Source organism: Sorex araneus, chromosome 1, assembly GCF_027595985.1.
Source record: "Sorex araneus isolate mSorAra2 chromosome 1, mSorAra2.pri, whole genome shotgun sequence".
Classification (NCBI taxonomy): Eukaryota; Metazoa; Chordata; class Mammalia; order Eulipotyphla; family Soricidae; genus Sorex; species Sorex araneus.
The window spans coordinates 426,579,498-426,596,314 of NC_073302.1; the positions used below are offsets into that span (position 1 = coordinate 426,579,498).

Here is a 16,817-nt window from a genome sequence, read left to right on the forward strand (position 1 = left end):
TAGCCTCAACACATTAAAGCCACATTAGTATTCCTTAAATGCAATTCTTTTTTAGTTACTGGTGATGTGACAGGCTTGATAAGGCGTTGGCTTTTGAACTAATGCCAAAGTAGCGTATTGTAAATATAAATATAACCAGTTTTTATTATGTACCGCAGTCACTAGCGTGATAAATCACAGCAAAGATTTTGAAATTGAGCTTGAGCTGAAATGGCTAATTTTGAGCACGAGAAACCAAACTGGATTCCCTCAAATGAGTATAAAATTGTATAAAATCTCCTTAGGTTCCTTCAGCAAATAGGCTCATTTGTCATTGTATGAAACTTGACAGAATGCGGTATTCATTCATGAGGTGGGGTGCAAGTGCTGGCTCCTGGCCTCTCTCGGTTCTTCCATCTCCCGTTATCTGATCCTGTTGTCCCACATCTTTATTTCCGTGAGTTGACATATCATTCATTTATTGGCTCATAAACTGTTGCATCAAGATAAATAAGAAATTCCCTCATGAGTGTGCGCCTCTGTTGAACTCTGTCCAAAACCACATGGAAGACAGCAGACGTGCAGCCTTCCCGCGGGTGCAGACAGATGTGCCGCCTGGGCCACTCACCTGGTTTCTAGTTATTTTCAGCATATCTGAGTTTATGACAGCAGCCTCTCTCTCTCTCTCTCTCTCTCTCTCTCTCTCTCTCTCTCTCTCTCTCTCTCTCTCTCTCTCTCTCTCTCTCTGTCACACCCGGCATTGCATGGGGGTTACTCCTGGCTCTGCACTCAGGAATTACTCCAGGCAGTGCTCAGGGGGACCATATGGGATGCTGGGAGTCGAACTCAGCTCGGCCGAGTGCAAGGCAAATGCCCTACCCGCTGTGCTATCGCTCCAGCTCCTGGGCTGTTCTCTTTGATGCTGGGCTTTTGTCTCCATATTCAGAGGCAGTGGTTGTTCCTAAGCAGTTTCTCCTCGGTGGGAGAAACAGCATCTCCTGATTCCTCAGCCTGAGAGTGGACCTGGGCCCCGCTCATGCTGAGCCTCAGGTTTGTCTTCCGTGGCCACAGCATGTTATGTCCACCCTGAAGCCTGCGTGGGTAGTGGGGCGCAGCTCTGCGGCTCTTGCCTGGAACATTCCCTGATGCTTTCAAGCAAATGGCTCTTCCTGCCTCGGGCCCTGAAACCACTGGCCTGTCCTCTGGCCTGGTTATGACAGCCAACACCCATATGCTCTCAGGGCTGGGAGCAGGCATGGCTGTCGGGCTGGGTGGGAAGCGCCTCGTTGCACTCTTGTGCCGATTCCCTTCAAACTTCTGCAGCTGTTCCATGTGGTACACGGTGATTAAGAGGCACCAAGAGGGCGCCGCGTGCCTCTGTGTCCGTGTGCATGGAAGCTGATTAGGGCCGCCTGTCAGCGCTGAGGCGAGATTACGGAGGCAATGCCGTCTTCCTGGCCCAGGCTATTATTTTTGACCATCCCAGAGTCTCCAGAATCTCAGTTTCCCGGAGCTTCTGCAGTGGGGAGGAACCTAATGAAAGTGGGGTTTTCAGGGACAGGGTCAGATCGTTGCCTCCGCTCCCTTCCATTCCATTTGTGGACTCTCTGACCCCCTCCCAAGGCTTCATTCTGGCAGAATTCCTGCATGCAAGTCGCCTGGCCCTACCCCAATCCTTGGCTTTGTCACCTGCGCAATGTGCAGTCTTTCGCCTTCCCATCTCCTTGGGGTCATTAGGAGAGTCTGGGATGTTTAACAGAGGGAGTGGGGCGCCTTGGTTTGGGGTGGAAGCTAACCTAACCTTTTACATTTTGATCTTCTCACTGGCTCTGAGATCGGGAGGTTTAAACCAGTGTGGAACTGGTTCTGACCGATGACCTCACTGTGGTACTTTCCCAGGCCCGTCCATTTCATAGATTTGGGTGATACCTGGTTTGATGTGACAACAAAGCCCTGCCCATCCCATTTATCACCTGCCATCTGTCCTTCCCCTAAAATCTTGGCTAAGGAAAATTTATGGTAAAGCGTTACCTTGCTTGTTTCTGCTGGGAGTCATCTTGCATCATAAAATGAAATTTACTGAAAATTGATCCATTCTCTCTATTTCCCAGAGCAAAGTCCTAGGTGTGTGAGCGGTGAGATGGATGTTGCTCCAGAAGGACAGGGCAGAAACAGTTTCTTTCTCACTGCATGGTTTTTCTAAATGCTCGGAGGTCAGCCCACGGAAAACAGTGGCCTGTGTGCTAAGTCACTTTGTTCTCTGAGGGATCGCCTACCAGCTGGGATCATCACTGGGATTTCCCCCTACCCCAACTGTCCCAGAATTGGAAAGGCAAAATCTCAAAAATATTTTTCATAGACATCATCCCCAGATGGTGGGCCATTCCTGGGGGTGCATAAGCAACGGTTCCTGCTCTGGTCTGGCAGTGCCGAGCTCTCTGGGGACTACACCTGGCATTGCTCTAGGGTTGTGTGGTGCCAGGGTTGAATTTTGGCCTTCACCCATTCTCAACCTGTGCACTAGAGAGTAAGCTGTCTGCCTAGCTTCTCAAAATATTTTTAATCCATGTAAACCTTTTGTAAATGACATATGAATCATTATGATTGCTGTCCTCTAATTGCAGGATTTCTGTCACCATGGGAACCATTGTGTTCAAAGTTGTAACTTGATCTGATGATTGAAGGGTCAAAAGTGATACAAGAGAGAATTGCCAGAAGCCAAGTGTAGTGAAGCTTCAGTCCTGGCATTAAATGCTTGGGCCAGGCCCCCCTGCTTCCCCAAACCTCTGTCTCTCAATGCTTCCAACCACTTCTGTTGAATACTCACTTGGGGTGAAACTGATTTGTAATCTGATGGCTGACTGCATTGTTGTCATGCCTTAAAGATTCTGTTTTGAAGAACACGGCTGATCAAGACACTTTAATGTGGGCATTTTTTCCCCCTTGATAAATGGGCATGGATGGGATTGTAATGTAGGGCATGGATGGGATTGTAATGGGCATGGATGCGATTGTAATGTTGGGATCTGTTTCAAAGTTGTATTCCTTCCAGTTGTGTTTTTGAAACATGTTTTTCCCGAGTTCCATATTTGGGAGGAGTATGGGGTAGATAGTAATGATTTGCTGAGGCACCAGCCTAGTGAATTTAGCAGTTCAAAACTGTGGCATCCCTCAGCCAGTAATGGGGCTACAGGTGAAAGTCATGTAAGTGGAGGGCCATGGGGGCCAGCTGATAGAAGTGAGGGCACAGGAAGGAAATGAGATGAGAGAGAGACTTCCCTAGCCTGCTGTGGTGTGCAGGAGTTAGAGCGCAGACACTCCCTCGTTCTTTGCCCCTCTGATCCCACCTCACCGGCTCCTGCTGTGTGTGTGCGCAAAGGTTTCCCACGCGCCCTGACCCACTGAGGCTTCTGCTCTCTCAGCTGAAGTCCATGAAGTCCGGTGCGTTGCTGGTCTTCCCCCTTCCTGGCCTGCAGCTAAAGGAACTTCACTTTGAGTCTTACCCAGCTGTTTCTGGATCTGAGACGCCTGGTTTCCGAAGCTATAAGACCCAGCAAACTCTCCTTTGCCGAGCTTCCCTACCCAGAGCGCGCTCTCCCCTTGCTGTGTCGTCTTGGGGATTCCGGAATGAATTTTGTTCTCTCTCCCCTGAGGTCTTTGGCATGTGCGCTTTCTTCTCACTGCAGTGGCCTCTTCGTCCACTTTTCTCCTATTACACATATTCTTCAGAGCCAAGTCACATGTGACTTCCTGGAAAGTCTTCCCCAACCAGCCCCTCCCCCCTATAATTTGCCCTGCGCACGACTTTTCACAGCTTAATACAGTTGAGAGATTGTGTGTGAATAGCTGTCCATCTCATTAGATCTGCTATTTAGGCTAAGCCTCTCCTGTGGCTCACAGAGCCGGCCAGGACCCAGTCCGTACCGTTGACGGGGCACAGCAGATACTCAGTAAATTGCTCCTGAATTAACTTTAGGGGAAAGTGGGACACTGGGCTGACAGCTGTGTGATATAAGACTATATAAAGGGAAGTCGAATTAGCACCCACCGCCTGTGTCCAGGGTTCACCATATGTGCGAGAAGTAGGGTGAGTTTGCGTCCTCATTGCAGGACTCCTGAGTCAGTATGGAAAGGGTTGACATTCTGTGCAAACAATGCTGTCTCTATTCTGGGGTACTGTGCTTTTATTAGCCAGGTTGGTAACCTAACTACTGTTAATAGCCTTGTTCCTGTGGGATAACATCTTCTGTCTGAGCTGACTATAGAAGATGTGATTCATTTGTTGGGTGACCACCTTTCTATGATTTTTCTACCATTTCCATTTGTACTGTGTGAGCTAGCAGGCATCTTTTGTAAGGCCCTCTAGATGACACTCCTTCTAGCTTAAAGGGTTACGGCCAATAGTTATTGAGTTATCTTTGTTTATAAACACTGAGAGTTGTTTTTGCCTTTGTTTTTGTTTTGGGGCCACACCCAGCTGTGCTCTGGGCAGCTCTCCTGAAAGGGGCTTGGGAGACTACATGGAGTGCCGGGACTGAACCCTGGTCGTGCATGTGCAAGACAGTTATCTTACCCACTATACTACCTCTCGCCCCCCTCTTTTCACTTTTTTGGGAGTTTGAAGGGGAGGGTGGAAATGGGGACCACAGCCTGTGGTGTTCTGGGCTCACTCCAGGCTTTGGGTTCAGGGATGGCATTGGAAGTGTCTGGGGGACCATATAGAGTGCTGGAGAGTGAACCCGAGTGTCAGGCAAGCACCCCACCCACTGTGCTCTCTCTCCAGTCCTGTTTTCACTTTTTTTTTCAAACTCTATTTTAAAGAGACAGACTCCAGATGGTCCCCTAACCTAAACACTGTCAGAAATGATCTTTGAGTGCAGATCTGGGCATGAGCCCAGGGCTTCACTGGGTGTGACCCCAAATAAATAAACATTTTATTTCATTCTTCACCTCCACCCTGAAGGAGGATCTAATTTCACTGGCAAAGAAACTGAAGCGCGCACACATGAGATGCCTTATGCAGCTGCCTTTGCTTTTGGTGCCCGTGGCAGTAGCTTCAAGGCCCCGTAGACAGGCCCGCCCGCTTCCCTGCTGTGTGTATGGGAGCGTGGGTAGACTGCGAGGTTCATGGTCCTCTCTCGGATAATGGCCGCCCGTCTCGGACGCATCCCTTCAAGTCCTGGTTCACAGCGGCTGCCTATCCCAGGGCACGGACAGCAGCAGGTGGTGATCGCCGCAGGTCTGAAGGTTCTCGGGCCTCTAGACATGATCTCATTAGTCTTTGAGATGGAGCTGCCAAGCGATGTTCCGTCAGATTCTTCAGAGAGGCAAGGGTCACATTACAGCTTTCTCTTTTCTTTCTTTCTTTCTTTTTTTTTAATTTCACAGTGGGGATTTTATTACTTTTTTTTTTATTAGTGAATCACTGTGAGGGTACAGTTACAGATTTACATATTTTCGTGCTTGTGTTTCAGTCACATAATGCTCAGAACTCGTCCCTCCACCAGTGCCCATTCTCCACCACAGATGATCCCAGTATCCCTCCCACACCCCAGTCCCATCCCCTGCCCCACCCCACCTCTGTGGCAGGGCATTCCCTTTTGTTCTCTCTCTCCTTTTGGGCGTTGTGGTTTGCAGTAGGGGTATTGAGTGGCCATCGTGTTCAATCTATAGTGTACTGTCAGCACGCATCTCCCATCCCAAGCGGGTCTTCCAACCACACTTAACTTGGTGTTCCCTTCTCTATCTGAGCTGCCTTTCCCCCCAGCATGTGAGGCTGGCTTCCAAGCCATGGAGCAAACCTCCTGGTCCTTATTTCTTCTATTCTTGGGTGTTGGTCTCCTATTCTGTTATTTTATATTCCACAAATGAGTGCAACCTTTCTATTTCTACAGCTTTTTCTTGTAGTTGCACAGACAATGTGAGGTCAGAGGCAACTCTGCTGAGCCAATGGCGACCATCTCCCTTTCCCATTCCCATCTTGACTTCCGGACTGGAAGTGGGGGCAGGTTGCTTTCCCGTCTTGGCCCCAAACCAGCTCTAGGGTTGCAGAGCACATTTCGGAGCTGGTTCCCCTCTGCCGGGACAGCTCTCTGGAGTGAGGAACAGTCTCAGGAGAGTTCTTCAAGGACACAGTGCTTCCTTGGGGAGGGTTCCTGCTCTCCTGTCACCGGCGATTGAGCAGGGCTGGCCTTTTCCTTCAAAACCACCACTTGTTAGTTTGAGCATCTGTAGTGGATTTCTTAATCCACTGTGTTAAGTACAAAGCTGGCAGGCAGGCTGGGGATTCTTGTTATTAATCACCTCTGATGTTATTAAACACCTCTGATGTTTGGCTTTATAAACATTCCCTTTGTCGCTTGCACATTTTTCACTTCCTATTAATTTGATTCACTCACGCAATGGAAAAGTCCTTTACATTAATGATCAAAACAGGCCCTAAGGTTGTGAATGCATTGTGATTTAAATTGACAGGTTTATATGAGGTTGCTTGTCCTTGCTTTCTCAGTGCCAGCTGTTGCCATCAGTGTGGCTGTAAATTTGTTGAGTAAATGGAGATATCTTGAAACTGAGAGACTTTCTGAGTGACTCAGTTTCTGACCAGGCCTTTTTTAAGTAGATCCTACTTGAAAAGGCCACAACAGGATTTTATCTACATTGGAGATCAAACATCGCTTTAGATGCTCTTTGAATTGGGCTCATGGGTTTGGTGCTGGTAATGATCAGAAATGACAGGGGCTGGAGTGATAGTACAGCAGGTAGGGTGTTTGCCTTGCTTGCGGCCAACCTGGGTTCGATTCCCGGCATCTTATATGGTCCCCCGAGCACTGCTAGGAGTAGTTCCTGAGTGCAAAGACAGGAGTAACCCCTGTGCATCGCCAGGTGTGATCCAAAGAGGAAAAAAAAAACCCAGAAATGACTGTTGAGGTGCTGGAGAGAAGAGAGAGATTAAGACCCTCGTCAGTGCATGCAGCCAACCCTGGTTTGGATCCCAGGCACCCTTTGTCATCCCATCACACCATCAGGAGTGATTCCTGAGCACAGAGCCAGAAGTAAGCACTGAGTACCACTGAGTATGCCCCTAAAACCAAAGAGAAAAACCAAAACCCAGAAGTGACTGTTGAGTGAACTGTTTCCATTTTCAGCAAGGTAACGTTCTACCTAGTGCCACATAAATGCTCTTTTTCAAAAATAGCATATGTTGAAAATAATCTATTCCCCAAGTTGATATTGACAATTCCCTCCCAAATACCAACTGACTTTTCAAATATACAGTCTGATTCTAAAGGTTCTATAATAGAAAAAATATTCCAAGTTGCCCATTAAAGGAGTATAACGACAGATGTTTCCTGAGCGATATGTTGTACTAATTCAGGCAGTGAAACCTTGGCACCTTTTAGTCAGTGTCATTGAACAGACCTCTTCGAAATACCCTTTGCATAGGGCCTTCTGCTGTCCTGGACATCATTTAGGTGAGCTTCATTTAAAAAACAAAAAGTGCCATAATCCATCTTTACATTTCACTCTCAGATGTAGCAACTTGAAATCTGGTGTCACAGGCACGAATGTTCAGAATCTTCTCCTCAAGCTGTTAAAATTGAAGGCAAAAGGCAGGAGAATAAATGAGCAAATTTAGTAAAATACTTTGTTCAGAGAGGGGAAAGTAAGGCAGGGGGGCTCCTGATTGTGGGAGGGGTCTCCTAATGCAGGATTCCCACCTAAATGCTCTGTTCGGTGTTGAGTTCTTGTTTTATTTTTTTAATCTGAAGATTGTGCAAAGCACTTCTATACCTCTGGGGCCATCAAAGAGTTGTGCTTGAGTACATAGCTCTTTGGTAAAGTGTGGATTTGTACAATATATATTGTAATATTCTCTTCAGAAAGCATTTCTAAATTAAATGAAGAAACTCGAACTTTCAGCTGCATTCCTGGAAAATCTGAGTGTTCACCTGTGGGAAATGATTTATTAGCTACCAGAATCCTCGAGTTTCTCATATCTCTAGGCAATACGCTCATATTACTTTGCTTATTATTAAGGACTTTTTCCCTGGACTCTTGGGTCGCTCATGGTTTTCTGGTGAAAGTTCTTACATTTATAACATGATTTGTGGTCAGCTTGTCTTAAGCCACCCCCACTCCCTGGTCTTTTCAGTTGGTTTCTGAAATACTGCCCTTGGGGCTGGAACTTTCCATGCTTATGCTCGGCGAACTGGGATTTTTATTTTAGGGGGAGATATGTGCTGAATCAGCTCAGCTGTGTTTGGGGGTAGGGAGAGGACAGACTTTTTTTCCCACTTTAAAAATAACCCTATGTGCCAAAAAACCCTATAAAATGTGCTGAATTGCAAATCTTCCAACTTCCTTTACCTCCGGGTTTATAGAGAATAGAATCTTTTGCACTCAGGCCTAGCGAAGGGGCACAGATGATCTCAGTGGTCGAGTCGCCAAAGCAAGGCTGGGTACAACTGTGCTCAAAGAAAGCGCAAACCAAACACTCATTCCCTTTCTTTTGGTATTTTATTTTATGTTATTTTTACTCTTTAGTAGCTTCCTCTTAAAGCAATTTACATAGGGGTGATCTTTTCTAGTGGAATAAACAATTCTCTGGTATATTTGAAAAAAGAACTTCAGAATACTGAGTTTGGTTTTGCAGCACCAACTTTCCAGATGTCTCTCTTTTAAGGCCTCTGGTTGGTGATGCTAGGAAGTTAAGAAGGCTGCTGGACTCTTTCTCTCCCAGCGGTGGGAATCATGAGTATGTGAACTGGAAGGTGGTCTTCACAGCTCTCCGCTGTTTCTATGGTGGAAGTTTGACAGCTCTTTACAGTCTGGCCATAGATGTGGTGTTGAAGATCTGGATTATCATTCCTGGGACCCAGCAGCTGGGAGCTCGGAAAATAGGAGCTCCTTGATTTAATGTGTCTAAAATTGGGGTGAAAGATGCTACCGTTGTGTGATACCAGTTCTTCTGTTGATACTCGGAACTCCCTTCTAACTTTCATTTGTAGTAAGCACTTCATCAGTCAACATTCAGATTCTACTAAAACGTTGTCCTCTTGTCCCAAGAGGACTACTGGCTTACACACTCTTCCCTGGTAATTTTGTAGTTAGTGGACTGGACGGAATAGTGTCCTCTCAGAGTTTCAGTCTGTTTGGGATCTTACTTGGAAATAGGGTCTTTCCTGACACACACACAGTTCACTTACAATAAGATTAGGGTGAATTAAGGTGGGCCCTAGCTTCAGTGACTGGTGCCCTAATCAGAAAGGACTAGAACAGAACCAGGCAGAGGCCCCAAGCCATGACAGTAAGGCCGGAAATGGATATGACTCAGCTGCAAGTGAAGGAATGCCAAGGATTGCTCGGAGCCCCTATAGGCTCAGAGAGAGCCACAAGGACCTTTCAGAAATATTGAATATTCAGAAATATTGAATGTTCAGAAATATTGAACAACAATATGGCTCATTGTTATGTGCCTTGATGTGAAGCCCAAAGCTTTTGGAAAGCTGAGAGTAAACTTTTGTGTAAGAGTGAGGTTGGTACTTCCTGGCAGCACCTCTCCGGAAGTAGTGCAGTAGGAAAGGAAGTTGGCTTCCTCGGGCCTCTCGCCAGAGGCTTTGCCGTTCAGGGTTTATACTGGGTAATGAGCATCATTTGGGATGTCATTCTCGGGGTAGGGCTTCATGTCCACATTCTTCCAGTCCGGGTTCCCTCTCTTCTTGTCTGCCACCTGAAGTTTTGTTTATCCTGTTTTGTTATTCCCTCTCCTGGGGTTTGGTGCTATCCCGTTTCCAGATCAGTTGATTGTTCCCAAAGAGTATGGATGTGTGAAGAGGTGTGTAGGGGGCTCATTCACAGTTTCTGCTTGTTCCCCGACCTGAAGTTTGAGTGCTGATGTGCATTTGAAGCTGCCCCATCTCATGACGACCCTGGTTACACAGCGCCTGCAGGTGTTTGGCTTGGTTGAGGGGCTGGTGATCAGTTCTGGAGGTCAAAGAGCTGGTAGATTCTGTTTCTAAATCTGTTCTCGATAATCCCTTTGCTTTGTTAGAGGACTAGTAACATGAATTCATTTTATTATTTAGTTAGCATTTTTTTTTTTTTTTTGGCTCAGGGATTACTCCTGACTCTTCACTCAGGAATCACTCCTGGCAGTGCTCAGGGAATCATATGGGATGCTGGGGGTCGAACCCTGGTCAGCCACGGCAAACACCCTACCCACTGTACTATTACTCGGGCCCTTCTTTTTAATTTTTCATTTTTTAGCAGTTACTCTGTGCCATATCTTGTTCCTCTGGGGAGAGAACCTGAAAGGCACATATGGCTCTTGAGTACCTCTTTGGAGGTGAAAGGAAGATGAATAAAAGATCTTTGTCACAGTTGCTTCCAATCTAACTGGGGTAAGATTACATCAAAAGGTGGGAAGTCGGGAAAGAACAGATTTGAATAACTGGCAAGATAACAAACATATCTCTCAGTGGTATTGGTTTACTACTAGTAATGTGATTTGCACAGACCACCCATGCATTTCAGAGACAGGGGAGGGTCTCACCTGCCATGCCACTTATACACTCTGTGGCTGCTGCTTTTACACATATTACGATCTTAACACGAATATTCCCATGCCTCTGAATTTCTTTCTTAGACCTGGCTGTTAACAATAGCTGACTCCTGTATGCCTAAATAGAGACTTCAGTTACAGTTGACATCTATTTTGCCCAAAAATGGCCTCTGATTTCTTCCTTGCCCACAGACAACCGTCACCACACTTAAGCTTGATCTTAATCCCACCCCCACTCCCCACCCCCGGCCACACACATCCATTGTCCCAGAGTTCAGAATCAGCAGTCTGTCCCAATTTCACCAGATCAGAACCCTCCTTTCGCTGTCTTTCCAGTGACTTTTATTCAGTGTCCTTATCTTTCATTTGAATTATTGCATCTGTCGTCATTAGTTGCCCTTTTCCTTCTAGTGCCCGCCTTCTTTCACATTGCTGTCAGAATTGTTCTCTGTGTGCACATTCCCTGTCATTTCACAGATTCTGGTGATAACCCAGACTCCTGCAGAAAAGGATCTACTTCCTCCAGTGAACTTGAAAGTGGAAGAAAGGGGTGGGGCCTCCTGCTCCAAGAGCAGGAGTGCTTGCAGCCAGCCAGGCCCAGGGTTTGGGCATCGCATGGCCTCCCCAGCACCACAGGATGTAGCCCTGCTTTCCCAGCACTGCTGGGGAGGCCTTCCCCCCAAACAAGATGAGACTGGAAAGGGAGAGACAGTTGTCTATAAAGTCACATCGTTTTTGTTTGAGGAGTTTGCCCGCATTTCCAGTTTTCTTGTTCTCAGCCCCTTAAAATATGCTAATTCTCACCATTCCCTGGACAAAGCCAAGCCTTTTCACAGCTCTTGTTTTCATGCCCCCTTATCTCTAGCATAATATTACAATTGTCTTGCATTCCTGGCTTCCCAGGTACAAAATTACTCGTTCTGTTACATTTTAGTGTCCTTTTTTTTTTTTTTTTAATAAGTCACTGACTCTGAGCTCCCTTTGTATCATTATGGGGTAAAAACACCCATCTTTATCCACTAGTCCTAGTACTGGGATTAGTTCAGGGTCAAGTCTGTAGAGAAGAGCTGAGGCCTGTCCCGTTGCCTTGAAGATCTTAGGAGAGACGGGGGGGTTGGAGTGGGGGAGCAGCTCTGGGAGCTCGGAGCTGGTCTCCTTGTCACCTGCCTTTTTTTAATTGGCTAATGTGGACTTTGAGCACCTTTCAAAGGAGCCTGCTCTGACCGAAATGCAAAGCCAGGACTTTGTAACCCTATTTCCTTCCTTATTCACTGTTGCAGTGATGGGTGTCACACTTATTTGGTGGCAGTGCATGGCAGAGTGCACCTTTATTTTGCTGTGTCCCCAGGGGTCATAAATGGCATCTTCACCACGATCACATTTGGCATGAAGGGTAGTGCCAGGAATCAAGCTTGTGGTCTTAAGCTTTGGAGACCGAGGCAACCCCCAGGGTCCCAATCCCAGGGCTTAATTATGGGTGGAATTAATGTCAGTCACCCAGTGTCTCCCCATCCCCCTACCTTGTGTGCAAATTACTGTTGTTAATGTCAGCATGCCAGGTTGGGGGTGAGCAGGCCAGATGCCTTCTGTGGTTCTTATCTCCTAGTTAAGGTCTGAAAAGTCTTTGTGAGGAGGTTTACCTGACACATTTCTGTGTCTCATAATCCAGACCATCATAATCCAGACCGAGCAGTGTTTGTTACTCGTTCTATTATCTATGAATTCTTTTTTGCAGTGCCCGAGATGGGACATGGACCTCACACCCTCCAAGGCATGCGCTTACCACTGAGCCACCTCCCTAGCCCAAGACAAATGAATGCTTGTTGCCTTGAATGCTTTGTGATGATTTTTGAGTTTCAAGTGATAGACGCTTGATGGACCCTGACTGCTCCCCGCTGTTCCCATTCACCGGGCTCAGGGCTCCTAATGTCCCTGTTCTTCAATCATGGTCCAAATGAATTGGTGTCAATAAGTCCGTGACTTGCTGCACGTTGCCTCTTTTGTGGATGGGGACCAGTTAGCTTGTTTGGTCACTGCTGAGCCCTGCTCCCTTACATCCAGCAGGCCGGACTTGGAAGTCCTGTAGCTCTGAGGAAGGAGAGACCAGTTAAAATCAAACTTTCCCACCACAGGACCGCATTTTCCACCATGTCTAAACCTCTGGCCTGCTTTTCTTTGAAGCTTTTTTATAACTCTGCACTCAAGGGTCATGGTAGGCTTAGGGGCACCGTCTGGGGTGCTGGGATGCAAACTTGCACCGACAGAAAAAGGGAAGGCTCAGACAGGAATGTGTGGGAGCAAAGAAGCAATCAGAGGACCTGGGCACTGAATCGAAACACAGTGAATATGTTTTGGTGAAATACCACCACGCAGCTGGGGAGCTGGGCGGCGCCTTCGTTTCCTCGTTGAATCCCCACAGCTGAGAAACATAGTATTATGTGCATGGGCTGAGCGTTTGCGAAGGCTCTGCTTATTTGTAAAATGGGCATGTTGTTTTGACAGCTGTGATTCTTTAGGTGTGCTCATGGAGGGAGGAATCGAAGCAGACAGCTGCACCAGGAGTACAATTTGAGCAAGGCAGAGAGCAGGAAGCACTTTCTGCCTCTCCGAATGGAGATAGAGATGGGAACTTCAAACACAGAGCTAGTTTGTCAGCCCACAGCACATTGAAGTGGCAGCGCCTGGCTGTGGCCTCATAGGAAGGAAGATTTGCTGCAGGAGGCTGTGTGTTCTCACCCTTATCTATGCGGCTGGATGCATTTCTTTCACTGTATCTTTTACTGATTTAGTTTAGGGGTGGGAGGGGCGGTACACTCGGTGATGCTCAGGGGTTACACCTGGCTTTGCGCTCAAGGGATCACGCCTGGTGGTGCTCAGGGGACCATATGGGATGCCAGGGTTGGAACACAGATAGGCTGTATGCAAGGCAAGCGCCTTACTTGTACTATAGCTCCAACCCTGTAGCTTCTTTTAATTAGCGAAATACTCAGGAGTCTATTTTCCCTTCTTTTAAAAAGATGATCTTGGTAAAGATGTCAGTGGTTTTTCCGGAGATTTCTAATCAGACTCAGTGGAGCCGTGGCTGATCATTGTGTCATTTTCCTTCTAGTGGCTCTAGGAGAGCCACAGTGGAGAGGTGCGTTGATGTCCCGGGCTTCGTGCCCACGTCACTGATGGGCCACAGGAGGAAACCCAGGAGTCTGGAGCCTGGACCTGCTGTGCTTCTCGTCCTTGTCCTTCCCCTCACCCCTGCTCCCTGGATTGGCCTTTTCCTTGGCTGTCTCTAAAAGGGAGTAAACTGGCTGTCTCCTGAGGTCTGCTTCTGTGCCCCATAGTGAACATTTTTGCCCTGTTGGCTCATTTGTTCTTTGTTATAGTTCTGAACCTTTCATTTTTTGAGACCAAAGATTGATTTTAAATCTCAATAACTCAATGTGAATGCCTACGGTAGCTAATACGACAAGGTTTCATAGGTGTGTGCGTGTGTGTGTGTTTTGCACTATAATCACACGTACATACACACGCACAAAGCACTGACTTTCAGAGTCCTGGTTGTATACTACAATGTCTCCTGCCTCTGTCACAGGGCTACAGTTACCTTTTATGCCAGCAGCCCCCACTCTCTGTCCAAGAAGTCTGGGATGTTGAAGGGATTCATTCTCCATTTCTGCTAACGCGACTGTGTTACGGCCAAGGATCTTTTTATATCTTTTCCTTGGAAACATTTACATTGGTGTGCTTGGGCCTGTTTTCTTCTTTTCTAGGCCCACTCCTCTGTCTTCAGATGCCTTTGTCTCCTGTGAGGGCTGGAGTGTGTTTCTCTCTATCATTCACTGGAGTCTAAAAGAATGGTTCGAGGCGCCAAAGCAGAATGAAGGGCTCCTTGCTATTTGCATTTCCACTAAGTGTCTGCCACGGCCCTTGGTGTTGGCTGCTGAATGTAAGACTCTCCTCCGGCAGCCAGAACTCCCCAGCTTGGGACAGTCTTTGAAGTTGAAAGACAAAGATGAGCTCCATTGCTGCTTTTTTAGTATTTCTGGTTTGATGGACACTGATCACAGCGCCGTAAAGGGAAATGGTAATCAGTTCTGTATCATCAAGAGATTTCTTATGTCTCCAGAACTTCAGAAACTGCTATTTGGCATTTTCTCTTTCATGGTCACAAACTCTTTTTTTCCTCTCTCGAATCTTCCTGTAGTTTTCCTTCTTCCTTCTGCCTTCCTTTCCCTTTGGCTTCCGTTTTCCATCTCCCTCATTTGAGGTGCTGAGCTGTTTAGTACGAACAACCTCCGGATTCTGAGCTCATAGTAGTTTCTCATTTTCTGATCCACACACCCCATCTGCTGTGCTTGGCTGTGGCAGTGGATCCCTGGGACCTTTCTGGCCTTAAGAAGATAAAAGTGATTTGCAAAATGTCATGTATCCCGTGTTTCTGTTCTTCCTCCCAGCAGCGCAGCACTTGGTTCAGCACCAGAGTTGACAGAGCATTAGCGCCTCTCTGAGCAAGGTCCACTTACTGCTGGATCCGGTTTCCCCCTTGGGCTTGGATCCTCTTAGATGAACACAGAATTTTCCAGGCTGGAGAGTACTGTGCTGTACTGGGAAGTCTCTGCTTGCTTTAATTTTCATTTCCTGCCGAGTTTGAAAAAGGAGGAGCATGGATTAATCTGAATTTCTTTTCCCCAGGGGTGCCCCCATTATGTCCAGGACAGCGGTGTCCTTGCAGAGGTGTCCTCTCATGACATGTCAGCTTGCATGCAGGGTGCTGGGCCACTGTTCATGAGCAACACCACCAAAATAATGGCAACTTGGCTGGCATTGTCAACTGCTCTAGGAAAAATGGGATGTATGTCTTCTCCGTTTGACCTCACTTTCCGGGGTTCATATTCCGATTCGGGTGTTTCTTCCATGACCCCAAGTCACTGTCTTATGCCCACAGTGTTAGGCTGCCAAGCTGGGATGCAGGATTCGTAGCTTGGGGTCTGCTTTTTTTTTTTTTTTGCTGAAAAGGCTGAGATCCTTGTCCTCACGGGGCAGTTGGATTTGAATTTTCAAACAGCTAGGAACACATAATTGAAAACATTTTTTTTTTTGTTTTACATAACATGACATGTTCTTTACATTTTGGAAAAAAAATAGATGGTGATATTTTTAGGAGGCACATATATGGATAAAGCAGCATTTCTTTTTTTATTTTCTCCTAAGATTTTTCAAAGTCAAATCAAGAGGCAAAATGCATTTCGTTGCTTCATTTGCTGAAACAGACATTTTGAAGTCATTCGGCAGAAAAACCAATATGGAAACAAGAGTTCTTCTTTTTTTTTTTTGGACAGAATATTGTATAAAATAGGCAGATCCTTAAATTAGTTAGCATATTTTTGAGACATTTTTATCTTCTAGAAAACCAATGGCATGGTTAAGCTTTTCTCTTTAATATTTTTGGTGTGCTCCCTTTTTAATCATTTTGTGCAAGTAATACATTCAGTCACTTGAAAATCTAGAGCATAAAGTGTGTACTACTATTGAAGCACGCTTTTTTCCCCTGCTCCTTCACCAATTCCGTGTACCTCCTCAGAAACAGTCTGTATTCTGTTTCTTGTAGATCTTCCCAGAGATATTTTGGTCTCAGATAGGCAGATGTGTTTGTGGGTGGGTGGATATGCTTCTCCCCTTTTACACAAGTGCCAGCATCATAAAAACAGTTAAAATTTCGTACATACAGCTGAAAATAGTACCTTTGCGTTAGTATTTCAGTTCCATGCACTTTAAAGCATTTAAGGGTTGTCATTGTTAGTTTTCCTTAAAGTGTACAGATCGCCACTTTTTGTGCACAATTTTTGCTCCTCTGCAAAATATGGTGATAGATTCTGCTCATACTAGTGATGTCTGTTCTAACCTTGTTACACAGTACTTTGTTATTGCTGTTTTTGTGTTGAAAAGTATCTATTTCCTGTTTTATCAGTCACCAGAGCCACATTTGTTCATTCTGAAAAATGTTTCAGAAAAACAGAAAAGTAAAAAAGAATTACCACCACCGAAGGGTAGCATCTGTTAATACTTGAGTGTGTATTACTCTAGTCTTCTTCTTATGGGTTTGGATATTTGCATAATTTTGAATTTAGCTAGTAATTATATGGTACTTTCTGTTTCCTAGCCTTCATTTTGATGGTTTCCGTATGTCAATTAAGTAGACTATTACTATGAGGTACTTTTATCTTTTTATTATATCTGGTGGATGCTTAATTGAAATACCACTGTTGGTGGGTGATAATGATTT

The 16,817-nt window shown here is 46.1% G+C and overlaps 1 protein-coding gene across 1 annotated transcript in view; it reads left to right on the top strand.

Annotated features, from left to right (window-relative positions):
• SND1 (staphylococcal nuclease and tudor domain containing 1) overlaps nucleotides 1–16,817 on the top strand; it is a 424,531-nt gene that overhangs the window by 164,183 nt on the left and 243,531 nt on the right. The gene's annotated exons all lie outside the window — the stretch shown is intronic.